Source organism: Eptesicus fuscus, chromosome 11 (assembly GCF_027574615.1).
Source record: "Eptesicus fuscus isolate TK198812 chromosome 11, DD_ASM_mEF_20220401, whole genome shotgun sequence".
NCBI lineage: Eukaryota > Metazoa > Chordata > Mammalia > Chiroptera > Vespertilionidae > Eptesicus > Eptesicus fuscus.
In genome coordinates, this window is record NC_072483.1 from 8,516,317 (window position 1) to 8,535,568 (window position 19,252).

At 43.5% G+C, this 19,252-nt stretch overlaps 1 protein-coding gene across 2 annotated transcripts in view; it reads right to left on the reverse strand.

Annotated features, from left to right (window-relative positions):
• The window catches only part of RALB (RAS like proto-oncogene B), a 99,575-nt gene that overhangs the window by 29,661 nt on the left and 50,662 nt on the right, over window positions 1-19,252 (reverse strand). The window lies entirely within an intron of this gene.

Sequence of the window (19,252 nt, forward strand, 5' to 3'; positions counted from 1 at the left end):
CTCTTTCTGTCTCTCTCTCTCCCTCTCCCTCCCTCCCTCCTTTACACTCTCTCTAAAAGTCAATGGAAAAAATACCCTAAGGTGAGGATTAACAAAAACAAAACAACAGCAGAAATGTATCCTAGAAAAAGTGAGGGGCCATTGCAAGGTGGGTCCTCTAGCCCAGTGGTCAGCAAACCGCGGCTCTGTTGACTCAGGAGTTTGCCGACCACTGCACTAGACTAAATGTTACCATGTAGTTGGAAGCTGTGAGGATTAGGCAATTGTGGCATATTGTATGCAAAGAGGTAAAGGGTAGTACATGACAGTGGTCGGCAAACTCATTAGTCAACGAGCGGCAAACCGCCGCATGTGGCTCGCAAGCCGCGGTTTGCCGACCACTGCTCTAGCCCAGCTTAACTTGTAAGGCATTGGATGGATAAGAATAAACACACACAGAGAAGCAAGGCACTCCCAACTAAGAATGGCTCGGCAGGGAGCTGGGAAATGCTTTTTAGGTAATGTTCTATGATACATTACCAGTAGATAACGCTCTCTACCATTTAGCATTAATTAAAATACCAGAACACATATTCACTTGAGAAGTAAAATTCTGAAAGCAAATCACAGTACATAAATCACGAAGCAGAGTGTCAGCAGGAACGGGTGGTCTTCAGTGAACCTTAGTCTCAGGCTAACCTAATCAGTAGTCTTTTGTTTAACAAACTGGGAGAAAATGAGTTGGTAGGTAGAGTCCAAATGCCACCTTGTCTGTATCACAGAGTTGTCACGATAATCAAATGAGAATCTGAAAATGTATCACATTTATTGACTTACGAATATTGTACCAGCCTTGCATCCCCAGAATAAGTCCCACTTGATCATGGTGTATAATCTTTTTAATATATTGCTGGATCCGATTTGCTAATATTTTGTTGAGGATTTTAGCATCTGTGTTCATGAGGGATATTAGCCTATAATTTTCTTTCGTTGTAGTGTTGAAGTTCCTACTATGACTGAAGTTCCTACTATGTCTTTAATCTGGTTTTGGAATTAGGATAATGCTGGCTTCTTAAAAAGAGCTTGGAAGTGTTCCTTCCACTTGATGTTTTGGAATAGTTTAAGGAGTCTAGGTGTTAGTGTTTCTTTGAATGTTCGGTAAAATTCACTGTAAATCCATCTGGTACAGGACTTTTGTTTGCTGGAAGTTTTAAAATTACTGCTTCAATTTCATCAGTTGTTACTGGCCTACTCAGGTTTTCTGATTCTTCCTGATTGAGTTTTAGAAGATGGTACATTTCTAGGAATTTCACCCAAGTTGTCCAGTTTGTTGGCATATAAGCTGTTCATAGAATTTGCTTACATTCCTTTGTGCTTCTGTGGTATCCATTGTTATATTGCCTCTTTCATTTCTGATTTTATTTGGGTCCTATTTCTTGATGAGTCTGGCTAGGGGTTCATCAATCTTGTTTATCTTTACAAAAAAACAGCTCTTGGATTCATTCGTCTTTTGTACCGTATGTTTTGTCTCTTTGTTATTTATTTCCGCTCTGGTCTTTATTATTTCCTTCCTTCTACTTCCTCTGGGCATGTCTTGCTGTTCTCTAATTCATTTAGTTGTAGGGTTAGATAATTTATTAGTTCTTTTTCTTGTGTATTGAGGTAGGCCTGTAGTGCTATGAACTTCCTCTTCGGACTGCTTTCACCCTGTCCCAGAGGTTTGGGGTGGTTGTGTGTTTATTTTCATTTGTTTCCGGGAAGTTTATAATTTCTTACTTGATCTCATTGGTAACCCTTTCATTGTTTAATAACATGCTATTTAGCCTTCATGTATTTGAGTGGTTTTGAGGTTTTTTTTATTGTAGTTGATTTTAACTTCATGCCATTGTGATCTGAGAAGATGCTTGGTATGATATCAATCTTCTTAAATTTGTATGGACTTGTTTTGTGCCCTAACATGTGGTCTATCTTTGAGAATGTTCCATGTGCACTTAAGAATGTATATTCTGTTGTTTGAGGATGAAATGTTCTGTAAATATCAGTTAGATTCATCTGATCTACTGTGTCATTTAAGGCCTCTGTTTCCTTGTTAATTTTTGTCTGGAAGATCTATCCAGTGATTCCAGTGGGGTGTTGAAGTTCCTACTATGACTGTATTGCTGTCAATCTCTCCAAGCCTTAAAGTCCATCAAGAGTTTTTTAATGTACTTGGTACTCCTATATTGGATGCATGTATGTTTATAAGGGTTATATTTTCTGGTTGAATCATTCCCTTTATTATTATGAAGTGGCCTTCTATATCTCTTGTTATGGCCTTTGTTTTGAAGTCTATATTGTCTGATATGAGTATTGCTACCCCATTTTGTTTTTCCTCTCCATTTGCATGGAATACATTTTTCCATCCCTTCACTCTCAGTCTGTGTGTATCTTTTGTTCTGAGGTGGGTCTCTTGTAAACAGCATATATATGGGTCATGTTTTCTTATCCATTTAGTCACCCTATGTCTTTTTTACTGGAGCATGTAACCATTTACATTTAAAGTGATTATTGATAGGTATTTACTTATTGCCATTTTTATTTTCTTTATGCCTATGATCCTCTTTCTCTCATTTTCTTTTTCTTCTTAAAGCAGTCCCTTTAACATTTCTTGTATTGCTGGTCTGATGGCAATGTACACCTTTAACCTCTTTTTGTCTGAAAAGTTTTTTATTTCACCTTTAATTTTAAATGATAGCCTTTCTGGATAAAGTAGTCTTGGATTTAGGCCTTGGGAAAGCGTAGAATTTTACCAAAAATAGGACAAAATAATGAAGATTGAAAATGGTATATTCACTTCAAGTAATGAAATATTTTTTTAAAAAAAAGTGATTCTGATTTGAAAATACATTGGATTTTAACAATTTAGAACAGAATAGGAACTCTAGAAACCAGAAAACAAGTTTTTAAAAATACTTTATTAAATACTATCAATACTTTAATTTTAAAACTAAATCAGGTGTGGAAGATTGTTAGTATACATATGGAGCAACGTTTTGTAGTCCTAGCTTAAATCATCCATAAAAACAAATGAATACGCCATGTTACATCATTAAGTTCCAGTGAAATGCTTATTATTTCTGATGTATACACTCATGGACTTACTACTTAAGTTTCCTGAGGATGGTTATTGCTGGAAGCAAAGATCAACAGTAATTAGTATACAAATTCGAGAAGGCTGAATGGACTTTGATATTCAGAAGGCTGAATATCTGAGTATTACTACCTGCTGCTGAATGAATGGCCGAAGGCAACCCCCCTAACCTGATGGATGGTCTTTTACTGTTTACTAAAAATTACCTTTGATATGCCTGTTTGCATTCCTACAGGGCAATTGTGTATTCTAGTAAATAAGAAGGAGATGGGCTGGAGATTCAGCAGAGCTTGGTCACTAGAACTAAGCTTTCTCTGGCTTCCCCATAATTTTCTAAATTTATATTTCTTGTCTTGTGTATTAATTTGCACATCAACTCTTTCTCCAGGCTTCTGAACCCAAGCCACGCGGGCCATGGCTTCAGTTATGAATCTTTACATTGAGAAAAAAAGTATAGGTTGTTCATCTTCTCTTGACAAAACCTAGAAATTCAATTCAGGACAATGTTTTAAAGATTTGCTTGAAGACTCTAAATCTTCCATTTTATGTGAAGAAGTCTCTATGACAAAATTCCAAATCTTCAGACTGAGTGCTGTCAAACCACACTTCTACCACTGTCAAACAATGGGCATATACTTTCATACGCTATTTTTATTTTTTGCCATAAATCACTAAAGCTTCTCTAAAATGCTCCCAACTCTCCTCCAAAATAAAAAAGCAGAGGCCTACTTTCAGTAATAACACATTAAAAACAGTAATAGGCCATTTGGGCAAAAGTACATCTGGTAAAAATGAGTTTAAGAAAAGATTTCACTAGAGAACACAATTTTTTCCAAATAGGAAATTTAAGAGACTGTCTGCCTAGCATCCCTTTTCTAGAAACTGCTCCCTTCCACCGCCTTCATGGTTATTCCAGGAGAGGTGAGAGGTAAGAGGTGAAGGGTGAGGGCGATAAGACGTGCCAGGTTAGTATGGCAGAAACTGAGTGGTCCCAAGGGGGCACTGGACCCAAGTCAGGTGTGGGCACCACACTGAGTGGGCCAGGTCCACGAAGGCTAAGCTGGGAGAGGGAGCCCCCAGGCAGAAGACTGCCGGCAGCCGGGCTGCTGCGGTTCAGACAGCGCAGCGCCCCCTCCGAGAGGAGGGCAGCTCCTCGGCCCCAGCTCGTTGCTGGGATTTCCCAGTGCCAGACTCCTGCTTTTTCAGAGATGCCAGCAATTTGGATTTTTATGTGAAATCTCCCCTTTTAAAAGCTAATAACCAAATCAATTTTCAAAAGCACTGTGAGCAAACAAAGCATGTCCATAGGCCGCTCATTTTTACAGGTTGGCAGCTATGGTGTATTTTTGGCCAAATAGTAAACGCTGAGCTACAGCAAGGAGGAGGGACAGAATCGGCCCATGAAGAGAAACAACACAATAGTCTTGGGCAGCACTCAGGTTGCGGATCCTCGGCCCCTTCCTCGGCTTGGTTTTTATTTCTCCTCCCAGCCAATGACACACTGCTATCCCCCGATAAGTCCCCTTTGTGGCATGAGCTCGCTTCCCTCGAGTTTCTATCCCTTCCAACCAAGGGAGTCCAACTGACTGTACTTACGGCTTTGAAAGTATGCATACAATTCAGTCCGGGGAGCCAGACCCAGGCAGGGCCCTGGGGGGAAATATGACACAAAACACTTCCTTCTGAATGAATAAGGCTTGAACTCTACATATGGCCAACTCCACTAAAGGTGTTTTCAGAGAATGCAAATATTCCGCCCCTTTGTATGGTTAGGGCTCTCGTCCACAATGAAAGAAACCCCAACTGAAAACAGCTTAAGCAAAAAAAGTTACTTACTGGCTCACATAACCACAGTAATGTGGTCCAGTAATAAAGCTTACGTCAGGCACAAGTGATGTCTCCAGAACCCAATTTTCTCTCCCTATCACAGTCCCCACGTCTCCAACCTCATGGCACCTAGTCTTACACCCCCCAACCCAAGCCTTTCGCAATCAACATTCACAAACTTCAGTGTCACTTTCCCTAAGCAGTGGTTCCCAGTGTGGGGCACACGCCCCACAGGGGGGCAATCTGATTTTTAACAGGGCAATTTGAGAATGAGTTATTAACAGTGAATTTTTTGCATTTCTTGTGGTTCTAGGGGCCTCATATACAGTATATAAATATTTACTGTGACATTTATGTATTTCAGTTCTCTATTATGTTTTGAAACTTTATTTGCTATTTTTTCATATCATTTCATATTATTATTTTTTTAACAATTTCTTAGTGATTTCTTCCTCACTACTTCATTCTTTGATTTTCCTCTTTCATGGATGCCATGTTCTTTGGAAGCTTGTTTAGACCAAGTTAATGGCCTTTTAGACTTCCTTCACATGAACAGGAGTTCACTTTTTGAATACTAAGAATTATATGTCATGGGGGGCATATAATTTCAGAGATGCTTAGGTGGGGCATGGCCAAAAAAAGGTTGGGAACCACTGCCAGAGCCTTCCTGGACCTCGGCACCTCAGAAAGGCCCCTGTGCACCAGCCTCCACTTCAGCCCTTCTGCTCCCTTCACTGCAGATCACTTGCAATTCCTTTCTTTCTCTGCTTTTCACTTACTTCTCCACTCCACCTCCATGAGGCAGGCACCAGGTCCACCTTCTCCTTCCTGTAGGAATATTTCCCTTTATGATCATATGAATCATGCTGCAACCTAAATAACATGAATCCTACCCAAACTATGGTCATCATAAAATCTAGTATATAGTGTAAATTTAACACTTGGATTCATCCATATCTTCTTTCCATTACTCACGGTCAAAAGCATAAAAAGTTTAAGGCACTATATGTTATTTCAAAAGCAAAGTTTGACAGGTAGGTAACATTAATTTTTGTTGTTGTTGTTGTAAGTCCTCACCCAAGGATTTTTTTCCATTGATTTTTAGAAAGAGTGGGAGGAGGAGAGAGAGAGAGAGAGAAACATCGAAGTGAGAGAGACACATCAACTGATTGCCTCCCACATGCGCCCAACCACAGCCAGGGATCAAACCTGCAACCCAGGTACGTGCCCTTGACCAGGAATTGAACCCATGACCCTTTGGTGCACGGGCTGACGTTCTAACCACTGAACTACACCGGCCAGGGCTGAGTTTTATTTTTTTAGTTTTGAAAATTTGTCACTAAAGAATTTGAATCTCTTAATAATATTTATTACTTAAATATTTATTTGAACTTACTATGAGGTTATCACTACCAGTTATGACACAGGCCCTTAAAACAGAGATTACCAGACCATCAAGTAAAGTTAAGTTTATTTATTAAACAAGTCTCAGAGAAAACAAAAAACTGTAGCCCTAGTGGTGAGGTATCTCAATACAATATGCAAAGTCCCTACAGTTTTACCAGAAAACTCTTCAAAGCAACCTAGTTTTTATAAGAACCTATCACTTCCCCCAAGGATTTAGATAAGGATTTCTGGCCAGCTGATGGCTATTCAATGGGCAGGTTTTTCTGACTGACCATCTCCTAAAGGAGCACAGGCCTCGCGTGGAGAGCCGACGCGGCATGGCCAAGCAAGGGAGCGGGGAAGTGGCGGCAGCCCCTCAGCTGCGGCTGCGTGGCCGCCCAGGGAAGACTCTGCCGTGGCTGGCTAGCATCTCTAACAGACACAAACTCGGCAGGGCTGCTGCGGGACCTGCTCTGTTTGGTAAGTTTGCGTATTTCCACTGCTTTTCATTAACTGGGGCATTCCACTAATGAAAGTCCAGGCAAGAATACTTAAGTTATCCCAGTTCTCAGAGTTTCTCTTTCTGTCCACTCAGCCTTCCCCACACACTTACTTAAAGGAGGAGACTCAATTTCCACTCCCCCTCACAGCTGCTACTGCTATTAGCATCGGGGAATAGAATATTTTCATACTCTCATACATGCATGACTCAGTTTCCATGCCTATCAAAATAAGGAAGTTGAATGATCTAAGGTTCCTCCCAAAACAACTTAAATCAGTGATGCTGTATGCCTAAGGAAATTTGTTTGCTATTTCAGTTCTCTAAGGAACATTTCTTTATCTGGTCTCCCACCAAAAGAAAAAAAAAATTAACAAACTCAAAAACAAACAAATCCAGAAAGCTCTAACGTTGCTCATCGAAAGCACCCTGCTTCTGGCTTATACCTCTACGACATGCTACTCCTCTGCCAGGGCTGCCCCGCCTCCTGATGAAGGGCCCTGTCATTTCACACTCAGCCGCGTGTTTCTCCCACCACCTTCCGCATCTCCCCCAGCACAGCTGCCTCTCCGCTCTCCACCCAGCCCCGGGCCCAGCAGCACACCTGTGCTCGCTCCCGTGAAGCAGAATTGCCTCCGAGATGCGGCCTGTCTCTCCCACCACACTGGGAGCTGCCCACCCATCCTTAGTGCCCAATGTGCTTTGGAGGTGCCCAGTACACGCTGAACGGAAAACCCGAGTTCTCCATCTAGGCTGTGAGGCCGCGAGAGACAGGTGACAACTGGTAAACTCTGGAAAGTTAATTCACTTTTATGATAACTTTCCTGAACTACAGGCAACAAGAAATGGAGGGAGGGGGTTTGCAAGCTCTGATATTCTCAAAATGTATAGTTTTTCTGCAGTGAAGTCCTTTCCCACCATGCCCTCCTCCTCAGTGGGTCTGGGGATCTCACTGGCCCTAGAGAGTTCTACCAATTTATACAAACTCCAGTTCCTCCACCGGCAGAGCAGCCTCGGGACATTAGAGCGACTTCATCTCTCAACAGCTGGAGGCTGAATTTGGAACTAGCATGCATGTCCCTGCTCCAAATTATTTATCCAAACAAAATCCTGTTTAGAGATGTACTACTATTTCTACTGCTACTAGGATCGCATGCACTCAAACAGAATCTGTGTAACTTCAAGATCACTTAGCTAACTAATGGCAGGGCCCGGATCGGAACCCCAGCAGCCTGGCTCCTGAGTCCACACTCTGAGCACACACTAGGCTGCCCCCTTAGTGGGCTGCAGTGGGGTGGAGAAGACCTTCAAACTTGGTGTGAAATACTGGAATGTCTATCAATGGATCAGAAAGCTCGTTACAGATTTTTAAAAATGCACAGGCAACTAGAGCACAAGTTTTAAAGCAAAGACCTGAGAGGAAATGTGTAACAAAAGGCAGTTATGGACCCAGAATATGAAAACAGGAACTTGAATAGATATTGGTACACCCATGTTCACAGCAGCATTATTCACGACAGTAGAGAGGCGGAAACAACCCAAGTGTCCACTGATGATGAACGGAGAACAAAATGTGGTATCCCCATACAATGGAACATTATCAGTTTAAAAAGGAAAGAAATGTTGACACATGCTCCAACATGAATGAATCTTGAAAACATTATGCTAAGTGAAATAGCCAGACACAAAAGGACCAATACCATGTGATTTCACCTATATGAGGTCATATAGTCAAATTCATAGCGATGGAAAGTAGAATAGTCATTGCCAAGGGCTAGCGGGAGGGGAGATGCGGAGTTAGTGTGTAATGGGCACAGAATTTCGGGATAAGATGATAAAAAATGTTTTGGAGATGGATAGTGACTGTATAACAATGTGAATGTACTTAATGCCACTGAACTAACTGTATAATTATAAATGGCAAATCTGGTGAATTTTGTTATGTATATTATAACAATTTTTTAAAGTAGGTATATACCAACTACAGTGTGGGACAAGAGGAAACACACCCGACTCAAAGTCTGGAGTCCGCTATTAGGAAACCTGGGCGAAGCTGCTTTTCTCGGTCTCAGTCTGTGTCCCCAGGGTTACTATGGAGGTGGAAGAAGAAAACCCTGTCCTAACACCTGGCTCTGAGTAAGCACCTACTGTTCTGTGGATATCATGCTGATACTGAGAAAGAAATTGGAGCCAAAGCTCTGCTAACAAGGCAGGAGGCGCTGCCAGTCCTTCAAGGAGGCAGAGGTCAGGCCCGGGGGATTTCTTTGCCCTGACAGCCGGGGTGACCCCTCCCGAGCACCACACTGGAAGGCAGAGGCCTGGCTTCTGGACCCCATTCAGCCCCTCACTCACTGTACTGACTAGGCAAGTCCCCTCAGCCCACTGGGCCTCAATTCGCCACATCTGCCCTGCCTGTCTCCCAGAGCACTGGGGAGGAACAAATGGGAAGGCGCTGCTAAAGAACAAATTCAGCTGAGTAAATGTGAAGGTCTAATTGGCTTTATAAGCACCCCATCTAACAGCTAGAAGGGCACAGGGAGGGGCTGTACAAAATGGGAGGTTTTTACAGGCAGAAAGCAGGTGGGCAAGGAAGTTCAAAGAGAGGATTATTCAGATGAGGTCACCTTCCTTTGGGGAAAATGTAGGGGTCTTGTCAGGCAGATGACCTCACCAGTGCTGACCAGGAAATTCCAGATTGATTGGTCTAAAATTCCATTCCTGGGAGAGGCTGGAACTGTAGTTAGGTTAAGTATTAAGTCTTGGTGGCGCCTAGCTAGCAAAAGTGACTCCATTTTCCATCTCTGGTTCCTTTTTAATAGTATTAAAGGCTTTGAGGGCCCCGAGAGCATTTTCAGTACAGAAATAAGAGTAGGAGTATTATCATCATCAACAGAGGTCCTTCAGACCCTCTTTCTTCTCTATCACCCCGAAGACAATGTCACTCGCCCTCAGAGGCATTATTGATGGGCATTTCATGACCTACCCTAAATTTCCCCCAGCAGGACCTGAAATTTCTCTAACAGAAACTGTCTTGCATTTCATTCTCTTCCCTGCTGTGTCCGTGTATGAGCCTTAGGGAGCCAGCACTAGGAAACTGTCACCTACCCAGCCAAGATCTGGGACGCACAGTGCTAGGTCAGGGTCCACCACTCTCTAGGAGGCCGCATACTGCAGAGCATCCCTCCACTGAGTCATCTCCAGAAGTGCAGGCATCCCCGCTCTTCCCTCTTCAGAGAGATTTCCACACCACAGAACTGCATCCACCCCAGATGGCTAATCCCACTGCTGCCCAGCCCTAAGTCCTTGGGAACACCAGCAAACTCTTCAGACCCTCCACCTCTTCTAAGAATGTCCCTCTACTCAGGCTTTCCCTGAGGCTTAGGTGTGCACATCTTAAGCTGTCTTTCCTCTCCTGCCATTGCCACAGGGTCAGGAGCGATAGGAGTCCTTCCTCTTTCCCCACTGTCACTTCCAATTCAGTACTTCTCTCAGTCCAATAATCTCCTTTCTTTTGCAAAAGCCCTGTAACTTTAGGGTTTGGTTAATACCCTTTTTCCCACCTTGCTGCTATCATCTGTGGACCTACTGATATTTGCTTCTGGGTCACAGACTTCCTTTCTACCCAACTCCTGGCATCTTCCTCAGTGACTTCTATGGTCATATGGATGACCTATCTAAAAGCCTGGTCTCTCTTAAGTCCTTGACCTTCTCTTCTCCGGAAACTTTTTCCTTCGTTCTACCTAACTCTGCTAGGGGTATACCATGAACTTCATCATCAGGGAGTTGCTTCCCCTAACCCTCCAGCCTCAGCCACCTCCTTCTAGGCCACTTGCTCAAATACCTACCTATCCCAATTCTCTGTCTTCTTCATACTTGCAAGCACCGACCTCCAAACCTTTCTGTGCACCAGCTCCCTCTGGGCTCAACTTCTCTCCTTAACCTTTTGCACTAGGATGTCGAGTGTGACTCGACAACTGTTAGCATCGGTAGCAGCTCTTTTTATACTCTTTGAATGTATCAATAATTTGAAATATAAAAAAATCCAAATAAATAAGTTTGTATGAAAAGAAACTCCAGTTTTTTATTCTACTGCCGCGCTTTGTAAAATCTGGGGTATTTAAAAAATTAAATCCCGAGTAGAATAAAGGAATCGAGAAAAAAGCAAGTGAGTGCAAAGGGTTAAGCAGCTTCAACCCCACAGTCCTCCCAATACAGTTGCCTCCCTTGCCCTTTCACCAGGCTTTTCAGCACCTGGGCCTGGCAAGCAACTGTAGCGGGAAAGAAAATCATGCGACCAGCCTTACGAACCTTCGCATTAAATGCATTTATGATCATAAACCAGAAACGAACATCCACTCAACACTTCCTAGAAATCTTACTGAGATTCTGCCCTACTCCCTCCCTACGCTCATTCTCCAGAAATGACCTTACTTCGTTTTTCCCAAACAGAAGCCTTTAAGCACGAACTCCCTCATTGCTCCTCCACCAAATCCACAAACCTACCAGCATCCATGCCCACCTCCTCCTTGTCTCTGGCTACATGGAGAGCATGCTCCTGCTCTCAGCAAAAGCCAAACCCTCCACACCGGCTTTGGACTCTATGCGGCCACCACCCCCAAGCCCAAGAGCGTCATTCCAGCCATTATCCTCTCTTCCTGCATCATTAGTCACTCTCTACCTCTCTACAGGATCATCCCCCAACAGCACACAGACTCAGCTATTTAATCTTCACCCTAAACACACACACACACCTTTTTAATCCCCACATGTCCCTAGCAGGTGACACAATTTCTATATAGCCCTGGTTATCTATACCAAGGCGTCTCAAACTTTAATGTAGATACAGATGACCTGAGAATCTTGTTCAAATGCATATTCTGATTCGGTGGGTCAGGAGTGGAGCCCAAGACTGTGTACTGCCAACCTAATCCAGGATGCTGCTGCTGGGCCCAGACCCCACTCTGGCAGCAAGGCGGATTCCTTCCCTCGCTACTCCTAACCGGGCTTCTCCCCCAGCATAACTTCATGGAAACTGGTCTGGTCAAACCGCCAATAAACTCTATGTTGCAAGTGCCAATGAAAACGCTTCTTTCTCCTCTTCCATCTCCTCCCCCTCCTCCTTTAAAAAAAGAGCACGTAGCAAGTGTGATAAAACTTTGCCTGGACTTTAGAAAACAGATAAAAACTCTTAAGACAAAGGACCTAGTGCTCATATACCTGTGCCTTGCCCCCTTATTTCCTCAGGCGTGTATCTGTGCTTTCTTTCTCCTAAGCTCTGAGGGTTCTCACTAGACTTGCAACCAGGGGGGTAGTGGGCAACAGGCAGTGGCAGCTTGTCCCAGGCTAACCCCCTGAATCTGTCTCCAAGGGCCCTCCTTTTGCCTCTGTAACTTGTTTCCCGAGTCCATGAAACGCAGCTGGCTCACTTCTTCTGCCTCTGTGACTTCTTCCTAAAGGGCCTGGGCAGCTCTGTCGAGGCTCACTCCCGTTTCTGTGATCTTGCCTCTTCCATCTTAAGCCTTTCCTCTGTTTTACTGTCCAGCTTTAATAAATGTAGTGTCAAAATCACCTGGACTTGAATCGTGAAATCTTTCCTGCACTAAGTCAATAATTCACACATTCCAGACCATGCCGGGGCATACCCACCTCGGTCCCAGTCCCTTTCCAGTGCAATTCTACTGACTCCATCTCCAAAACACTTTTAAATCCATCTGCTTTGTCCATCTCCTCTGCTACACCTGCGTCCCAGCCACCAACCACTGAACAGCCATAACTCCCTGACTGACTTCTCAGTGCCACTTTAGCTTCTCTTCCAACTGTTCTTCACAGAGCCCCGACTGCGAATTTTCTAAAAATGCAAATAAAAGTGTGCTGCTCTGGCCAGGGGCTCAGTGGTTGGAGCATCGTCCTGTACACCAAAAGTTGTGGGTTCAATTCCCAGTCATGGCACATACCTAGGTTATGGGCTCAATCACAGATAGGGGAGGCAACCAATCGATGTTTCTCACATTGATGTTTCTCTCTCTCAAATCAATAAAAACATATCCTCAGGTGAGGATTTTTTTAAAAAGTGTGCTTAAAGCCTGTAAATGGCTCACCATGAGTAAAATCCAAACCCTCTATTCACCATGGCCTATAAGACCCTACACCAAGCATGTCAAACTCAAGGCCCGCGGGCCACATGCAGCCCACAATGAATATTTTTGTGCCCAGCCAATATAACGGTAAGAAACGTTTTAATAAAAATTCCATAACTTAATTTTTACAATATCCTGTTATACATAATGACTGATTACTATAATCGTGTTGCATTCATTTCCCTTACGCGCCTTACGCGCCTTCCGTGCAGGCGCACCATTTACTAGTATCTCCACTAATACCAGCAGTGAATATTTTAGCAGCCGATTGCCACGTCATTAGTCTTGTACTGACTTGTTTGGTGTGCGCAACAGGAAATATTTTGCTTTCGGAGAACAAGAAAAATACGTTTGTGTTACGCTTATTAATCTGTGCAGTTATTCAGTGTCTGGTAAGTTAATGTTCAAGAAAAAAATATTAATTTTTATTAAAATGTTCTATTATTTTATGTTGACGATTACTCAATTTATTTCAGCTCTTTGTATCCAGCATGTCTCTATCGAAATAAACCTATGTTTCCATGAAAAGTGAAGCTTTTGTTTTTTTGTGGCCCACATACACTTAAACCTTCTTTATGTGGCCCGTGTTAGCCTGTGAGTGTGACATGCTTGCCCTACACCAACCATTCTCTAGCCAGCTTTGTCTTCTTCCAGCTCCGTGAGCTGCCAAGTGCTCCGGTCCCTTTCACAGGCTCTGCTCTCTTGCCTGGGGGAAGACCTGAAGCAAGAGGAATCAAGGTGCCATCAAGAAACTGAAATAAGTTTTTTGTGGTTGCCTGGAGCAGGAAAAAATGGCAGAATATGGTATGAGATGAAACTAGAGGAAAGTAAGGGCGCGGTCCTTTACCACGCAGTAAGTCCTACAGTTTAGGCGTTCTAGACTTTTTACTGAGAGCACTGGAGAGCCACTGAAGTGTTTCAAGCAAATAAGTGGCATAATTAGATTTGCATGCTGAGAAGACCATTCTAAATATAGTGTGGAAAACAGAGAGGTCTCGAGCAGATGTGGGAGATGCAGGAGGCCAGGCCAGAGGCAAGGGTGGCCTAGAGATGAGAGCGGACAGGGAACCTACCTAGCTTTTACACTATTTAGGAGGCTGCAATAGTGTGATTTATAAGAAATATATTTGATCTTGGGCCACAGTTCCTGGCTCACAGCTCCCCAAACCCTTGGAATGCCCTGAGTGATGAGAGCGGTGGGAGCATCTTTGGTTCTAATACTTAGTGTCTCCTCCTCCCTCAGTTCCTGAAAATGCCCGAGTCATAAAGGTGAGATGGTCTCATCCTATATAACAAAGAGGTGATATGCAAATTGACCATCACTCCAACACACAAGGTGGCCGCCCCCATGTGGTCAAAGATGGCCGCCCCATGTGGACACAATATGGCCGCCACAAGATGGCCGGCAGGGGAGGGCAGTTGTGGGCAATCAGGCCTGCAGGGGAGGACAGTTGTGGGGGACCCAGGCCTGCAGGGGAGGGCAGTTGGGGGGGACCAGGCCTGCAGGGAAGGGCAGTTGGGGGGGACCCAGGCCTCTAGGGGAGGGCAGTTGGGAGCAACCAGGCTGGCAGGGGAGGGCAGTTAGGGGTGACCAGGCCAGCAGGGGAGGGCAGTTGGGGGTGAACAGGCCTGCAGGGGGGGCCAGTTAGGGGCAACCAGGCAAGCAGGGGAGGGCAGTTAGGGGCAATCAGGCTGGCAGGGGAGCAGTTAGGCATCGATCAGGCTGGCAGGGGAGTTGTTAGGGGGTGATCAGGCTGGCAGGCAGAAGCAGTTAGGGGCAATCAGGCAGGCAGGCAGGCGAGCGGTTGGGAGCCAGCAGTCCTAGATTGTGAGAGGGATGTCCCAGATTGGAGAGGGTGTAGGCTGGGCTGAGGGACACACACACCCTGACCCCCGTGCACAAATTTCATGCACCGGGCCTCTAGTTATTCATAACAGGCCCCTTTCCACAACTGGGTTACTCTGCTAATGAAGTGACATTTGGAAAGCACCTAAGGGGGGCTGGTTGGCCCCTGAACTGGGGTTGGAACTTTCAGTCCCACCTGATTTCTGGGGAGCAGAGAGGCTGGGTTGAATCAGTCACCAGTGGCAACAATTCCTTCAGTCAGGACTGTGTAATGAAGCCTCCATGAGAGCCCACCCGAGGGCTTCGGAGAGTTTGCAGGCTGGGGACCCAGAACACTTTCTCGTGCCGCCACCTGGGCCCAGCCTCCTCGAGGACGGAGCCCCTTTGTTTGGGACCTCACCCTATGCATCTCTTCTTCTGGCTGTTAATTCATGTCCCTTAATATCCTTTGCCATGAATTGGTAATCTAGTAAGTAAACCAGTTTCCTCACTTCTGTGAGCTGCTCTAGCAAATTAATGGAACTCAGGGAAGGAGTTGTGAGAACCTCTGATTTATAGCCAGTCATGGGTCAGAAAAGTTCAGGTAACAACCTGAGCTGGAGACTGGCATCTGAAACCCAAGGAAGGGGTCATGGGAACCTCCAATCAGTAGCCAGTTGGTCAAAAGCACGGTAACAACCTGAGCTTATAACTGGTATCTGAAGTGGAGGGCAGTCTTATGGGACTGAGCCCTTAAGCTGTAGAATATGATGATGTCTCCAGATAGACAGTGTCAGAATTGAGTTAAATTGTAGGACACCCCGCTGGTGTCTGAGAATTACCGTACTTTCCGGCATATAAGACAACTGGGCGTATAAGATTTTCCTGGGTTAAAAAGTCATTTTATACGCCGGAAAATACGGTATATTGGACTATACTGATGGGATTAGATATAATGGATTAGATATATTGGACTACCATATTTTCTGGCGTATAAAACGACTTTTTAACCCAGGAAAATCTTATACGCCCAGTCGACTTATACACCGGAAAATACAGTACTTGGTGGTATGGAAAACTCCACCCCATATATAAAAACATATCACATTGGAATTGAATATAAAACCCTTTTAGAAGTTTTTAAAAACGTGGCAGAACTTACTGAACAAATATAATTTGAGATTTTTTTTTAAGGCTAACTATGCAAATAGAAGCACATTAGCTAAAACCCTCTCCTAATAACAGGATCAGCTAGTCTACAATAAATGACTGCCCACCAATCCTTTCCTGGTTTTTTAGGGGGGGAGGAAGGAAGGGGATGATGGGAGAGGTAGGATGAAAGAAAGGAAAGATATGAGACTATAAATTAGGACAGTGGATGGGAAAGAAGCCACAAACCAGAAGAAAGGAAATCAATTGTGCTGACTTTTCAGGTCTGCCTAACCAGATGGTGACCCTAAGCATCTTCAAGTGGGTCAGGATGAACAAAAATGATCCCAAGACTTCATTATCTGAAGTTACAGTTTAACATAATTTATGAGCTCTTGTCATAAATATGCTAAATTCGAAGGATATTTGTTACATGAAAATATTAGAGTCACAGAATTTTTAGAGATGGAAGAAACCGAGAGGTCATTTAATGAGGCTTCAGGCTCAGGATTCCTAAACTCTTCTTTCCACCTACAGACACTTCAGCAAGATTTCATCTAGAAGCTGAAAGAATGAAGCCTTTCTATCCACGTGGATAATTAAAATGTATCAGGGTTTCAAAAGAGAAATTAAGAATTGCTAAGCAAATAAATATTTATTGTCCAAAGATTTAAAATAACTGGGGATAGGGGGTTTGATTTAGGTTCACCAAGATTTTTTTCAGTTACTTTGCCAGTGAGTTTTCTTTTTCAAAAATACACAAATGACCCAGACAGCATGGCTCAGTGGTTGAGCACCGACTTATGAACCAGGAGGTCACAGTTCGATTCCCAGTCAGGCATATGCCCGGGCTCCAACCCCAGTGTGGGGTGTGCAGGAGGCAACTGACCAATGATTCTCTCTCATCATTGATATTTCTGTCTCTTTCTCCCTCTCCCTTCCTCTCTGAAATCAATAAAAATATTTTTCTAAAAGTACACAGATACACAGATGATTAATGACTAATTTTAAGCTGCTCATCAAGGAGATCATTTTGGCAATAAATTTTTACCAATTTGTTTTAGGATTTTAAAAAAACTCGGCTGTTCCATTTGGTCAAAGGATGAGCAAGATTTAAATTTCTAATTTCCTAACTTACTGCATATTTGGCTAATTAATTCTAGCATCTGACAGTGAAGAACCAGAGAAATAACAAAGTTTCCTGTATAAAATTAAAAGTTTCTAGAATAGTAAAAATTCCAGCTGTATTTTCATCTCCTACAGTACATACTTTAGTAAGCTTATAAAAGAAAAATGTTCTCAATAACATCTGGTCTAAACAACCTCTAAAAAGGAATTGTGGGAGCTGGCATCTAAGAATGCCAGCGGTCCTCAAGCCCCCTTGTGTAGTCAGTCCTCTCCCACATGGTACCAGGTTTGGTCTATGTGCCAGGAAAAGCTATGGTACATCACTTCCAAGATTAGATACCAAGAAACAGAAGTTTCCATCTTGATTATCCTCTCTCTTCCTCTCTCTTTGATCACTTGCTCTGGGGAAAACGTTAGCTACCATGTTGTAGAGCAAGCATGTCACACTCAAAGGCTAACACGGGCCACATAAACCAGGTTTAAGTGTATGTGGGCCACAAAGAAACAAAAGCTTCAATTTTCATAGAAACGTAGGTTTATTTCGATAGAGACATGCTGAATACAAAGGGCTGAAATAAATGAGTCATCATTAACATAAAATAATAAAACATTTTAATAAAAATTAATATTTTTTCTTGAGCATTAACTTACCAGACACTGAATAACTGCACAATAAGCGTAACGCAAGTAAACGTATTTTTCATGTTCTCCAAAAGCAAAATTTTCCTGTTGCGCACACCAAATAAGTCAGTACAAGACTAATGACGTGTCTTCATCTTTCTTTCCACTCTCACCCAACAAAAAGCTCAGACACCCTCTGGCCTACTGGCCCCTCTACTCTCAAAACATCTGAGAATATACACATACACACCCATACTTGTATTCCTAGGTACCAAAAGAACTGAAGAGCTAAAGGAGACAGCTCAGAGTCAAATATTATCTCCAAGGCCAGATACTTATCTGGTATTGGTTAGATCTGTGGGTCTGTGCCAAGCAGATAGCTGATGCTCAGTAAACATTAGTTCCCCTCTGCCTCCTTACCACCCCATCCCCCTCCACCTGAGTTCCATTTTCTCTAGTACTCTGCCTTTCTGAGTCAAACTCATTCTCAGCCACAAAAAGGACAAATCCAGGTGTCTTGCATATCTAAGAGCAAAGAGCAGGAGCTGTTTATTTAGAAGTATTTGGAGCCAATGAAAAGTGGGACTCATGCACATCTTGAGAAAAATACACTGGACATGTTAGAAGAGTTCACTAAGATCTCTTCCAACACAGCAGTTCTAGGCTGTTATATTGTCTCCAGATTTAGCTTTTAGAAAAGGTTTCCAATGATGTTCCCAAATTCGATATGCAAAACGGTGTCGTGCGGTTGGGTGATGTGGTACAAAGGATGATCTCAACTCTGGCTTCAAAATTTCCAGTCTCAAGCCATCTTCAGCCAAGGCAAGAGCCGTGAAGAATTAAGGCAAAGATTTAAAACCTTTTCACTTCTTCCACCTTCTACCAAGACCCATTTAGGTCCCATTCTTGTTTTCCTATCTTCATGTATCTAGGTCCCATAGTCCCTAAACATATCTAATAACTTCTATTCCCACTTTTTTCTACATAAAATCCTGAGAAAGGTTCTACTCCTCAGGCATAGGGAAACCTTGCTGAGATCTCAGATAAGAGTGCCTACTTTCCAGTGATAAATAACGTGAACAGAATCAGAAGGAAAGGCCCACTTGTGGTCAGAAGAAAGTAGACTGGCTGAATGGACTAAAACCACACCCATGAGATGCAGTACATCGCTGCCCTTATTCCCATCCCACCCCACTGCCACAAACACCTTCAACACTCCTTACTTCATTTAACCCTAAAAGTAGGACAACTATTATCACCTTCTTAAGCTGTGGACTCTGCAGCACAGAGAGGTGGAAGCCATCTCAAGATCACACCACACATAAAGTTTCAGAACCAGCATCACACCTAGGTCTTCACACCCTGCCCTCCAATCCTCCCAACAGTCAATGCTGCCTTTCACTGTCACCCCATTTCTGGGATCTTGGATATTCTAATTCTACTGCTCCAGGTTTAAGAAGCATTGCCGTAACCTGCTGCAAGCTTTGACATCCAAGAACCTTGCTGCTGGGCTTAGAACGGGGCTCGTTCACACATCTAAAAGATACGCTGTCCCCTCGGATAACCCCGTG